Source organism: Elephantulus edwardii, unplaced genomic scaffold (genome assembly GCF_000299155.1).
Source record: "Elephantulus edwardii isolate Elephantulus edwardi_28Jun2011 unplaced genomic scaffold, EleEdw1.0 scaffold00242, whole genome shotgun sequence".
NCBI lineage: Eukaryota > Metazoa > Chordata > Mammalia > Macroscelidea > Macroscelididae > Elephantulus > Elephantulus edwardii.
In genome coordinates this window covers 3489855-3504558 of record NW_006399992.1, presented here as the reverse complement: position 1 = coordinate 3504558, position 14704 = coordinate 3489855, and positions in this window count along the sequence as shown.

Sequence of the window (14704 nt, the reverse complement as noted above, 5' to 3'; positions counted from 1 at the left end):
TTCTAAATCCAGCCTGGACTTCTGCAGTTCTCTGCTGATGTGCGTTCCAGTCATTTTTGGATAATCTTCAGTAGAATCTTGCTTGCATGTGAAATCAATGATATTGTTCTGTAGTTTCCACACTCAGTTGGGTCACCCTTCTTTGGGATGGGAACAAATAAAGACCTCTTCCAGTCAGTTGGCCAAGTGGTTGTTCTCCAGATTTCTTGGCACAACTTGGTGAGCACACCCAGGGCAGCATCTGTTAGCTGAAATATGTCAGTTGGTATACCATCTATTCCTGGGGCCTTATTTTTTGCTGTTTCCTTCAAAGCAGCTTGAACTTCTTCCTTCATCACCATAAGCTCTTGCCCAAATGTTGTTTCATTAAATTCTTCTGTATCTGCCAATTCCTTTCGATACAATGACGCAGTATATTCCTTCAATCTTCTTTTAATACCTCTTGGATCATTTAATATTCTGCCTAAAACATTCTTGATTATAGCAACTCGAGGTTTGAATTTGTTCTTCAGTTCCTTGCGCTACTGATTGATTTACAAAGTTTGAATTCATTGTTTTTCATACAAGATCCTTCACATTTCTGTCACCCCTGTACCCATCTTATTGTGCAGCCCTATTATTAACACCCTCAAAAATATTGAAACCATCAATAAGACCAGGAACTGGTTTTTCAAGAGTCAATAAAACTGACAAATCATTGGCAAACTTAACAAAAGAAAATAAAATACAAGACACAGACAACATGATTAAGAAATGACAGAGGTGACATCACAACAGAACCAGATGAAATTAAATTGATAATATCATAATACTATGAAAAGCTGTACTCTGAAAAAAAAACACCTAGAGAAAATGGACATATTCCTTGAAACTCATAACCTACCCAAATTGACAAAGACAGATACAGAATACTTGAACAGACCCATCACAAAAGAAGAAAAGGTCATAAAAAGACTAAGAAAAGTCCTAGACCAGATGGCCTCACAGCTGAATTCTACCAAGCATTCAGAGATGATCTATCACCAATTTTACTTAAACTATTTAAAAAAAAAACTGAAAAATAATGAACACTCTCAGATTCATTTTAAGAAGCAAGCATAACCCTAATATGAAAACCAGGCAAAGATATTACCAAGAAAAAAAAACCTACAGACCAATATAGATCATGAATATAGATATAAAAATCCTTAACAAAATCCTAGCCAATAAAATCCAAAAGCACATAAAAAAATAATTCACCATGACCAAGTGGGATTCATAGCAGGTATGCCAGGATGGTTCAACATTAAAACAATCAACAAAATTCACATATTAACAAAGTAAACAATAAGAACCCTATGATCTTAGCAATTGATGCAGAAAAAGCATTTGACAAAATCCAACACCTCTTTCTGGTTAAGAAACTCAACAAAATTGGAATAGAAGGGAATTTCCTCAACATAGTGGAAAGTATATTTGCCAAATTAAGAACCAACATCCTTCTCAACAGAGAAAGACTAAAAGCATTTTCCTTGAGAATAGGGACCAGACAAGGATGCCCACTGTCACCACTTCTAATCAATATTGTATTGGAAAGGCTTGCTAGGGCAATATGAAAAGAGAAGGAAATAAAACGCATCCCAATCAGAAAAGAGATGCTGAAACTTTCGCTATATACAGATGATAGTATACAAAGAAAACCTCAAAGTCGCAACAACAACAAAAAAATTGTGAGAGCTAGTAGGCCAGTGGCAGGATATTGGATCAATATCCAAAAATCAATAGGATTCCTCTACAGTAACAAAGAGAATTCATAGAAGGAAGGCAAGAAAGCAATATCATTTACAATAGCCAATCACAAATTAGATACTTGGGAGTGAACCTAACTAGAGATACCAAAGATCTATACAAAGAAAATTATAGAACATTTTTGTAAGACAACACAAGGCCTGAAGAAATGGAAAAATGTGCCCTGGTTATGGATAGGAAGACTCAATATTGTAAAAATGACAATCCAACCAAAAGCAATCTTGTTCAACACAAGCCCAATACAGATACTAAATTTATTTTTCAAGGAGATAGAAAGTGAAATTTATTTGCAGAGGCAAGAGACCTTGAATAAGCAAAACATTTCTGAGAAACAAAAATGAAGTGGGAGGCATAGCACTTCCTGACCTCAAAACTTAGTACACAGCAGTAATAACCGAAACAGCATGTTACTGGTACAATGACAGGTACATAGATCAATGGGACAGAATTGAGAACTGAGAAATAGACCCAGCTATCTATGGTCACCTGATATTCAACAAGGATTTTGTTGTTGTTAGGTGCCAGCAAATCAAGTACGACTCATAGTGACCCTATGAACAAAAGATCTGAACCCAATCCTGTCTTGTGCCATCCTTACACTTTCTTACACACAACAGCCCATTGCAGCAGTCACCTTGTCAATCCACCTGGTTGAGGGTCTTCCTCTCCTTCGCCAATTCTCTACTCTTCCCAACATCATTTCCCTCTCCAAGGAGTAGCATCTCCTAGCAACATGTCCAAAGTGTGTGGGGAAAAGCCTCATCATTCTTGCTTCCAAAGAGCACTCTGGCTGTATCCTAAGACATATCTGTTAATTCTCTTGGCTGTCCATGGGACGTTCAGTGCTCTTCTCCAATACCACAGCTTGAAGGCATCAATTCTCTTTGTGGCATCCTTACTCATTGTCCAGGTTTCAGATGCATAGTTAGTAATTGGAAAGACTATGCCCTGAATCAGACATACCTTAGTCCTCAAACTGACATCCTTACTCCTCAATAATTTGGAAAGATCCTTAACTGTAGATTTTCCCAATGCAAAATGCATGTCCTTATTTCTTGGCTGCTTGTACCAATGGTATTAATTGTGGATCCAAGCAAAATGAAGTTGTTGACAGTTTCAATCTCTTCTCCATCCATCATGACATTGCAAATTGATCCAGTGGCAAGAATCTTCTTTGTTTTCTTGGTACTGAGATGCAGTCCATACTGAAGGCTGCATTCCTTGATCTTCTGCAACTTGATCTAGTGCTTCAAGTCCTCCTTATTTTCAGCAAGTAAGGTTGTGTCATCTGCATAATGCAGGTTACTTATGAAAAGTTATGGAGATAAGATGCATCCCTAACACACACCTTTCCTGATCCTGAACCACGCAGTGTTTCCCTACTTTGACTATTTCCCTGTTCAGACTATTGCTTCCTGGTACAATTAAAAGTTTCACATGAGCACAATTAAGTGTTCTGGAATTCCCATTCTTTTCAGTGTTAGCCAAATTTTGTTATGATCCATACAGTCAAACGCCTTTGCACAGTCAATAAAACACAAATAGACATATCTCTAGTACTCTGTTTCTCAGCCAAGATCCACCTAACGTTGGCTATGATGTCCCTTGTGTCATGGCCTCTTCTAAACCAAATCTCCACATCTGGCAGTTCTCTGCTGATGTACTGTCCCAATCGTTTATGGATAATCTTCAGGAAGATCTTGTTTGTGTGATATTAGTGATATCAATCAATAATTTCCACAATCTATTGGGTCACCATTTTTTTAGAATGGGAGTAAATATGGATCTCTTCCAGTTATTTGGCTAGGTAGTTGTACTCCAGATTTCTCAGCATAACTTGGTGAACATGTTCAGGGCAGCATCTGCTTGCTGACTGGAATGCAAAATTGGGAATAGAGAAGGATCAATAGTCAGAAAGTATGGACTTTGTGACAGATATGAGGCTGGAAACAGAAAGATAAAATTCTGTACAATCAGTGACCTATTCATTGCAAACACCTTTTATAAGAAACATAAATGGAGACTATACACATAGAATTCACCTGATGGTCTACACATGAATCAAATTGACTACATCTGTGTGTGGGGGAAATCACTGGAGAAGCTCAATATCAGCTGTGAACACTAGGACAGGTGCTGACAGTGGAACTCATCAAATACTCATATGCAAGTTCAAAGTGAAGCTAAATCAAGTCAAATCCACAGGAACAAAAGTTTGATCTCTAGTCTAGCCCATCAGAATTTAAAGACCATCTCAAGAACAGTTTTGAAACCTTGAGCACTAATGAGTGAAGACCAGATGAGCTGTGGGATGATATCAAGAATATCATTCACGAAGAATGCAAAAATGTCTCTGCAAGGACAGAGGAGAACGAAAAGATCAAGATGGACGTCAGAAGAGACTGAATACTTCACTACAACACTGAGAAGTCAAAGCAAAGGGGGAAAAATCAAGAAGTTAATGAGCTAATCAGAAGACTTCAAAGGGCAGCATGGGAAGACAAAGCAAAATATTACAATGAAATGTTCAAGGAACTGGAGTAAAAAAAATTCATGAAGTCACTTGGTATTTCTTAAGCTGAAGGAAGTGAAAAACAAATTCAAGCTTCAAGTTGCAATACTTAAGAATGCGGAAGGTAGAATGTTGAATGACTCAGGAAGCATCAAAAGATAAAGGAAGGACTACACTGAGTCACTGTACCAAAAAGAATTGGCTGACACAGAAGAATTTCATTAAACAACATATGATCAAGAGCCTATGGTGAAGGAGGAGAAAGTTCAAGCTGCTCTGAAGGAATTGGCAAAAACAAGGCCCCAGGAATACTAATTGGCATATTTCAGCTATTAATCTTGGCAGGATGTATTATAAAAAAGTGACAGATGAGTGACTAAACCTTGAGTCTGATAACACAGGACTTGATAAAATACTAGACCAATTATTTCTGCAAAACCCCATTATTCTCAGAATTATGGGACATTTTGAGTGACTTGTAGCAGACTTTTAGGCTTCTTTCTCACTGACTCAATTTTGTAGTTTTACTAATGAGAAATGCTGGGATCATGACCTACAAGTCTTGGCTATAGCAATGGTTTTGTTATAATAATATCATGTGGCTATAATAAATTTCCTGTTAGTTTTGTGTATCATCGAGTTGGAATCAACTCATAGCTGACCCTCCAGTGTGTTTTCACAGGCAATTAATCTCACAGAAGGATACTTCCCATCTTTTTCCTACAGAGAAGCTGGTGGATTTTAACCAAGTGTCTTTGGGTTGGCAGTGCAACTCTTTTATCATTAAGCTACCAGAGCTCCTTAATAAGTTTCCTTAGTTTTACGGAATCCTGAAGATATGTCCTACCTACAACAATGGACTCAAGTGTGTCAGAGATGATGTGATGGTGCAGGACAGGGCAGGGTTCAGATCTATTGTTCTTAGGTCATTATAAGTCATAGTCAACTAACAACAACACCACAACAACATCCCATATGGGTTTGTTGAAGATGCTTTAGATGTCAGAGTTCATTGTCATCATAAAAGTACCCTATGTAAGGTAATGACAGCACAAAATACAGGGTGGAGACAAGGCTCCCCATGAGAGGAAAATCATCTGCCCAAGGTCACTATGCCTGAAGTCTGAGAGACATGAACAGGAGTCTAGTAGGTGGCCATGGAAATTTTCACAAATGAAAATTGGTGTTTGGAGCTGAGTTGGAAAGCTATGAATACAGGATGTTGCTGAAAATGGCATTGGGCAGGGCAGCTACCTGAGGTTTTGGCAGACTTCCCTCCTTACCAGTTGATTGCAAAAGGATGTTGGATCATTAGAAAATAGGAATTTGAAATGACCCCACAGGAAGATGTGAATAACAGCAGAAGCAGCAGACAAAGACTGCCAGGCCAGGCCTGACTGGAGGTTGTTGGGTTGAAAGGGAAATGAGTTCTCATTTTCTTCACCACTGTTGGAATTTTGAAGAAAGAAACCCAGTTAGCCTTCAAAGGTGGCTTTATGATAGGCTCCCCCCACCCCATCCATTTGTCCTTCATTAACCACTCCTGCAGAAAGAGAAGGAAAAGCAACAGCTTGAGGAGACAACTCATTTCTAGCTTAGGCTTCTGCCAGTCCTCCAGATGACAGTTTAAAACGGGTATTTGCTATTTTTCTTTTTTTAATAGTCAGCATTCATTCCCACTTTTTTCGGGTAAGGAAGTTTATTGGATTTTATTTTTGGGAATTTCCTCTCTCCCTTTCTATCCAGTCTTGATTTGGCTGTCAATTCAGGTATCTTTCCATCCTCTGGTAAATGAAATTCTCCCTTGCACTATGAATCTTGAGCTTAGTGATGGGTAAGAATTGGGGGAAGGGGATTTATTGGAAATGATCTGATATCATGGCCCTCACTTACCTTTTACTTGGTCCTGCTATTTGGATCTTAGGTCTTTTCCAGTGTTTTGATTATTATTCCATGCTGTGAGCCTGATGGTTCTCCAATAAACTTTTTTTTTGTTTAAATTAGCTATAGTCCATTTCTGATCTAAAGAACAGGCACACGGTATGGCTTATTTGGAGCATAGCAAATGTACAAGTGCAGTAGAAAGATTCTAACTTCAGCCATCCAGCTCTTGAATAATCCAACTTTTTCATTTTTTTAGTCATGTGATCAGAGGCAAGTCATTAAAAAAAAATCTCTGAGTCTCAACTTCTCTTGCAAAATGGAGACATTTCTACTTTCAGACTTTGCAATAGCAGAAAGATACAAAATGGATTTGAGAAATTGCCTATCCTTATTTTATCAGTGGGAGCTCTGGTGGTGTAGGCTATAGCAGGCTGTGCTACTATTTAGCAGAACTATTACGTATACATACTTTTAACCACCAGTTCATATAATATTTACCCAGCACCTTTATTTAGGAAACTCCACTTGGGAAAGGGGGACTCTGTGGAAGTAAGAATAGAGAAGTGAACAGAGTTCATGCAATTGCTGTCATGCAGTGAACACTTTAATGGAAAACTGAGACATTGAGCACAGTTTGCCAGTCTGGTGATATTATAATAGAAGTTAAAGACACTATGGAATGGTTAACAAGAGGACCAAAGGAATCCATCAGAGGTTCATGCATGGAAGACCCTTACTAAATATGAAAAAAAATTCTTTTTCTTCCCTCTTTCTCTTGGCTATTTCCTTCTTCACCATGGCAATTCTGTCATTGATGACTCACTCACATCCAGGTTTTTGCAATAGAGTTAAGACATTCCACAGAAGTGTTTCTTGAGTTCAATGACCAAACAGCTGAACATATTTAAGCAAAGCTTATCTCGAGAGATAAGCCAAGTTGGTGATTTTTAGAGAATAAAAGGAAGTCTCTACCATGAGGAAAGGGAAGGGAACAGGAAGACCCTATATCTCTAAAATTGACTTTTTTTACTCAGATTACCAAGGTCTGGAAAAAACAAGTTGTAAGAGACCCGGCTAAGACTGATATTGACAAATAAAAATTAACTCAAATAATTTCCATCAAGTGGATACAGACTCATAGCTATTTTCTGAGTTTTGAAGCTGTCAATGTTAACAGAATGAGAATTTCCACTTTTATCCAGTACAGCTGCTTGTGATTTCAAAGTACCAGAGAGGCCTGGCTATTGGGTTAGCAGTACAACTTGCTACACACTATGCCACCAGAGCTCCCACTGACAAAATAAAGCCACGTCATTTCCTTTGAACCACTGTGTATCTTTCTGGTATTACAAAGTCTCAAAAAGAATTCACAAAATTTTAGCACCAAAACACATCTTACAGAACACTCAAAAGTCCCTTCACTTATAGACAAGGAAACCAAGACTCACTGATATTAAGTCGCTTATCTATGTCCTATGATTGTAACCTTAGGGTACTTGTTAGGCACCGTAGAGTCAGCTGTCACTCACTCATCTTGACCCTCTGCTGGCAAGAAGCTGCGCTGCCAACTCAAAGGCACGCGGTTTGAATCCACCAGCTGCTCCGTGGGAGAAAGATGGGTAATCTCCTCCTGTGTGATTAAATGCCTCTGAAAATCTGCCAAGGGCCAGCTCTGTGTGGGCTCTGACTCCACGCACACAATACTAACGATAGAAGGAAACACTTCCTGACCCTGCTCCATCTGCACAATGGCTGCTGCACTTGAACCCACCGGTGGAGTAACTGCACCTACACTCACTGTGGTCTTCCTCTTTTTTTGTTGGTCTTCTACTGAGTGTAAAACATTTAAGGCTATAAAAATCTCATCTCTCTGATACCATTGCTATGACCAACCCACAACAATTTATTATCAGTTCTGTTCCCCTCTGTTGAAGCTAGTGTTTGGACACTAGCTTCACACACAGCATTTCTTCCTCTGACCATAACCACCTGGAGCTAGATTAGACCTTACAAGACAAAGAACCTTCTGGACTGTCAAGTCTGCCCAAAACCTCAAAAGTCAGCCCCAAGTTTGGGGGTCTCCCTGATACTCTTAACTTCTGACCTCCTGGCTCCAAATACGTGGTCTTCCTACTACTCTTTCAGGATGGCAGTTGCATGCTTAAGGCTTCCCGGGATTCTCCTCAACATTGTCCTGCTGGCTTCCACTTCTTCTCTTGTTCTACATCATTGAGTCAGGACTGACCCATAACCCATAACCCTCCAGAGGACTTTCAGAAGCTGTAAATCACATGAGAGGAGACTGCTCATCTTTCTCCTGCAGAGAAGCTGGTGGATTCGAACCACCTGCCTTTGGGTTGGCAGTGTGTCTCCTTACCACTAAGTCACCTGAGCTCTTTACTCCTCCCCTGGATTTGATAATTCACTAGAAAGCCTCACAGACTTCATGAAATTTCTATATTTACAATTTTAGTTCTATTATAGCAAAAAAGATACAAATGAAGATATACATAAATTAAGGTCTGAGAGGATTCCCAAAAAGAAGTTTCCGTGTTCTAAAAATAGACATTACCCCTCTATGACAGATACATATCTGTCACCAAACAGGAAGCCTATGGAGCTTCCATGTCCTGAAGTTTTACTGATGCCTCAATTTTGTAGGCATGTTTGAGTGAATTATGCCCTCCTCCCCGAGCCCAGTCAGTCAACAGCAGAAGGTGGGTGTTTCTGATCTCTGCAGTGTTTAGTCAAGAGCTATCCTATTAGCATGAATACTCAGATCTGATCTCCTGGAGGCTGCATCAAAGACACCTCAGTCATAGTCTAATTCCAACAGTTAAAGGTTATTTCTCAGCAACAAAGACCAAATCCTTCGGTAAAACTTAGTATAAGTACTGCAATATCTTTAGACTATTAGGCAGTCAGAGAGCTAGACTTGTTCTTTTCTAATGTGGACAAGTTCTGAGAAAGATCCTACGCCTCCAAGAATGCAGGAGCCAGAGAAGTGAGGCATTATGCTGGGTGTCAGGGAAGAACAGACAGTAAGTGGCAAGTCCTCTGGGGCCACAGGTGAGGAGCTGAGATACATGCAATACCAGAGATATAATATTCAAGAACTGTCTCGTCTGTGTGGTCACATGAACATGCTGGTACCATCTCACTCCAGACATCCCTGAAAACCCTACTTGCCATTTCTGCCCACTTATTTGCCAAGCCACCAAACTGCTGCCTTCTCGTCAGATGACTGTGTCTATTAACAGTAATACTATCTTCTAGTCAAATGGACTGAAATATTGGGAGTGGGTAGGGGCAAGAAGCTACAATGCAAACCCAAAGGCATGGAGTTTGAGGCCCCAGCTGCTCCATGGAAGAAGGATGGGCAATCTCCTCCCATGTGAAAACGGCCTCTGAAAACCCGCCAGAAGGTGAGCTAGGGTCAGTTATGATTCTATGGTACACAACATTTCCCCTCTGCCCATATCCAGTGAGTCACTAGTTCCTGTTGACATGGTTTTTAAGTTCTACTCCATCCTGTCAAAAGACACCAGAGTATCATCATCCTCTGGCATAAAGAAATCCAAATCCCTTAGCTTAACATTTGCGGTACCTTGACTCAATCACCACTACCCTGGATTCTCTTACAGGAACCCCATTCCCTAGTGGAGTTCCCTCTAATTTTCAAACACGGCCCTGCTCCCTGCACTAGGTCTCAGACTGTGCTAGTTAGTCTTCATTCTTGGGATGAACTTCCTCTGTCATTTCTCAGTATTACCATTCTTTCCAATCTTACTTGCACTGGCTTGTGTCCCTGGTGATAAACACATTTAAAACTGAGTGTGCTGAGGCTCAGAGTGATTAGTGACCTGCATTACATCACAACAGAGCAAGTTTAGGACAGGGGTCAGGTCTCAAACTCCAGCAGCATTTCTTTGTACCCTTTTCAATCAATATTGACTCAGGGCCTTCTGCATGTGTACACAAAAAGAGATTTCCTAGAAGGATGCTGTGTCAGCTTACAGAACTGAAAGAGGAGTTGAAAAGACCATATAAAGTCAGGACATGGGTAGCTTCATGAGTAAAAATCTTTTGACCTTCAAGGCCCCTCCCTTGCCTTCATAAGATCAGCTCAAGCCCATGCTCTTAAAGTCTGAACAATCTGGAAGTGAAAATTTGAGGTTTTATTGTCAATTCTAGGTTGAGTGTCAATACCTAGATTAATCAGCAACAGTGGGTGTGTTTGGAAGCTGGAAAAGGGTCACAGAACACTGGGAACTACTACTGTGTATCAGTTTTTCAAATAAAACAGGACTACTGAAAGACAGACATAACCCAATTTTAGTCTTCTACAGCTACTCAATGACAACTCACATTAACAAAGATGACACACTTTGTTGAGTGAGGGTGACAAAAGAACCGATGCCTTTGAATTGTGGTACTAGAGAAGAGTGAGTGGATGTCCAATGAACTGCCAAAAGAACATACAAGTCTGCCTTAAAATGCAACCAGGGTGCTTCTTAGAGCAACGATGGTGAAATTTCATCTCACACACTTTGGACATGTTGTCAGGAGGGGCTAGTCTTTGGAAAAGGATATAATGCTAGCTAAGGTAGGTCACAGAAATAGAGGAAGACCCCAACAAGACACATGGACACAGTGAACTTAATAATCGGCGTGAGCATGATGGAGATCCTGAGAATGGCCCAAGACAGGGCAAAGTTCAAATCTATTGTTTTATGGGGTCTCTGAGTTGTAGTCAACTCAATGGAACCTAACAACAAAAAAAAACCAGCTACCTTTCCAATATATTAAATGTTAATCAGTTGCTCTCAGTCAATTCTAATTCGTGCCAATTTCATGTGTGTTAGACTAGAACTATGCTCTCCAGAGTTTTCAATTGCTGATTTTTCAGAAGCAGATCATTAGGTTTTTCTTCTGAAATGGCCCTGTGTACACTCAGACTACCTCTCAATCTCTTGTTATACATCTAAGAGCTAGACAATGACTAAGGATGACAGGAGAAGAATCAATGCCTTTGTGGTGCTGGAGAAGTGTACTGAACACACCAACTGTCAAGAGAACAGGTCAAACCGGTTGCTGCCTGGAGGCAAGGATTTTGAAATTCCATCCCACCTACTTTGAGTATTGTCAGGAGGGGCCAGTTCTTGAAGAAGGCCACCATGCTGGGAAGGGTAGAAGGGTCAGCACAATAGAGGAGGATCCTGGATGAGATGGATTGATACAGTGGCTGTGACAATGGAGTCAAGTGTGTCAAAGATAGTGAGGCTCAGGAAAGGACAAGGTTCAGAGAAATTGCTCACAGCACATAGCAACAACACTCAAATTACCAACCTTTCATTTAGAGCCAAATGTATTAACTTCTTGTACTACTTTGAGACTTCATATTAAATACTGAATTCCCTAAATAAAAGAAAGACAAAAATAGATGCCATAAAGTCTGAAACTTGCTTTTAAGCATGTTGTTGTTGTTATGTGCCGTCGAGTCGCTTGCGACTCATAACGACCCTACGTACAACAGCCCTAAACTCTGCTCTGTCCTGTGCCAATTGCACTGTCTCCGACACACCCATCTTGATTACCCCAGTCACTGAATCAATCCACCTCATAGAGAACCTTACCCTCCTGCGCTGTCCCTCCGCCCTATCAAGCATGATGTCCCTCTCCAAGGACCAGTCCCTCCTTACAACATGTCCAAAGTATGTTAGATAGAGCCTCAGAATCCTTACCTCCAGGGAGCCACCTGGATTAACCCTTTCCAGGATGAATCTGTTTGTTTTCCTAGCAGTCCATGGTACCCTCAATACTCTTCTCCAGCACTACAGCTCAAAGGCATCAATTCTCCTTCTATTCTCCTTAGTCACTGTCCAACTCTCTGATGCATAACAAGCTAAAATAAAAGAAATAAGAGAGCTGAACAGAATATTTGAAAGGGCAGCTCAAGAAGACAAAGTATTATAACAAAATGTGCAAGAACTGGAGTTAGAAAACCAAAAAAGGAACAGCACACTTGACATTTCTCAAGCTGAAACAATTGAAGTAAACATTTAAGCCTTGAGTTGTAATACTAAGGATTCTAGGGAAAATATTGCATGATGTAAGAAGCATCAATAGAAGATGTAAGGAATACACAAAGTCACGGCACTAAAAAATAACTGTCTGGCAGAGGACTATTTTAGGAAGAAGCATGTCTAAGCTTGATGAAGAATGAATGGTACTGAATAAAAAATTCCAAGTTTCATTGAAGACAATGGTATGAAATAAGGATATTTCAGCAAACAAATACTGCCCTGGACATGCTCACTTGTTCTGTGGAAGTCAGCTACCTGCAAATGATCTGGAAGAAATCCCTATTAGTGTCCACCCAAAAAAAAAAGGTGGTCACATAGATTGTGGATTTTATCAAATAATATCTTTAATACCATACACAAATAAAATCTTGTTGAACATTATTAAAACAACAAAAAACCAAACAGCTAGAGCACTATTTCAATATGGAGTTGCCAGAAATTCAAGTTGGATCCAGAAGAGGATATGGAACAAGGGGTATCACTATTGATGTCAGATCCCATTAACTGTGCTCATGCAGAGCTTGCACATAGACCAAGAAGCAGTCATCCAAACAGAATATGAGCATCCTGTAGAGTTCAACAGGGAAAGGTGTGCATCGGGGTTTATTGTTTCATTATACCTATTCTATTTGTATGCCGAGCAAATAATACACGAAGGTGGACTTTATAAAGAATGTGGCATCAGGACTGAAGGAAGACTCAACAATAACCGATGTTACACAGAAGACACAACTTTGTTGCTCAAAGAGGACTTGAAGCACTTACTGAATGAGATCAAAGTGTAGAATCTTCTAGATGGATTATACACCTCAGTGTCAAGAAGGCAAAAATCCTCACAGCTGGACTAACAGACATCACAAAAAAGAGAAAATTCTGACACTCTCAAGGATTTCATTTTACTTGGCTCCCCAATACCCCATGGACGCAGCAGTCTAGAAGCCAAAAGATGCATTGCATTGGCAAATGTGCGAAAGAGTATGGACGTCAGTTTAAAGACCAAGGTGTACTTGACCCAACCATCGTATTTTAAATTGCCTCAAATGCATGTGAAGTTGAATAGTACATAAGAACTACTGAAAAACTAATGCCTTTTAACTGTGATATTGGCAAAGACTATTGAATATATCCTATGGAGCTCTGGTGGCCCAGTGAGTAGGAAGTTGCACTGTCAACACAAAATTTAGTGGTTCAAATCCACCATTTGCTTATAGAATATTGGTAATTTCCTCCTGAGCAATTTACAGCCTCTGAAAATGCACTGGAGGATCAGGCATGAGTTGTTTCCAATTCAACAGCAATGAGTTGGGGGTGTTTTTTAAGAAATATACCAAGGGTGGCCAAAAGAACAAACAGGTAAGTTTAGAAGAAATACAGTCAGCGTGCTGCTTAGAGGTAAGCATGGTGAGACTTCTGGTATCAGAAGGGGCCAGTCCCTGAAGGAGGATATTATTCTTGGCAAAGCAGGTCAGAAAAAGAGAGGAAGACTCTCAAGCAGATAGATTTGGCACAGTGACTATAACAATAGACTTAAAAACAGTGGAGACCATGAGGGTGACTCAGGATTGGACTGAGTTTCGATGTGTTATGCTGAGGGTCACTCTGTGTTGGAGTCAACTGGATAGGACCTAACCAGAACCACCACCAAAAACTGATTAACAGCAAGGTAGAATGTAATTAGTTACAAAGCAAAGCAACTTTTAATAAGTCAACAAGTTAATCACTAGTACCTATTCCCTACAAAATATTAGACACAGGTCAGGGGAAAGGGATAGAACTAAGATGTGAAAATTCAAACCTGACCACTGCTTTCAAGGACACGATAGCCACATAAATCATGATAAAGAATATGATACTCCAAGAGACGTCCTAAGTGTTATGAGGTTTTACAATAAGGAGAGATTCCTTAAAATTTATATCCACAAGAAAACCGAAAAGCTAAAATCCAGATTTTCCATTTTATTGCACTTCGGTCAATAGTTTTGGAAAAACTATACACGATTCCACGTGGAAGGGAGCACAATGTCCTTATTTCCATTTACTGTAGCCCAGCTGCCAGTTTAAACATCTGCCACTCCTTAAACTTGCAATTAAGGAAGCATCAGGCTTAGGGGACTTACGTGCTGCTGCTAAGCCCTGTCTTGGGTGGACTATATAAACATCTGGGAAGAAGAAGGGGCCTCGCCAGAGAAGTCCTATCTCTACTTACATAAAGATTCCAGATTCAATCAGGAGGAAACTTCTGAAAATCCAGGGTTACAACTGAGAAGATGACAGCACTCTAGTTTTGTTGGTGGTAATATACTTCTTTTCTGATAACATCACTGTAGAAAGTGGGATTGCAGCAACATTTCATTAACTCAAGAGCTGTAGGCTCAAGGCCATGCTGTTGCAACATACTTGGATTCACTTGCCATTGTGGTGATGACAGTGAGAA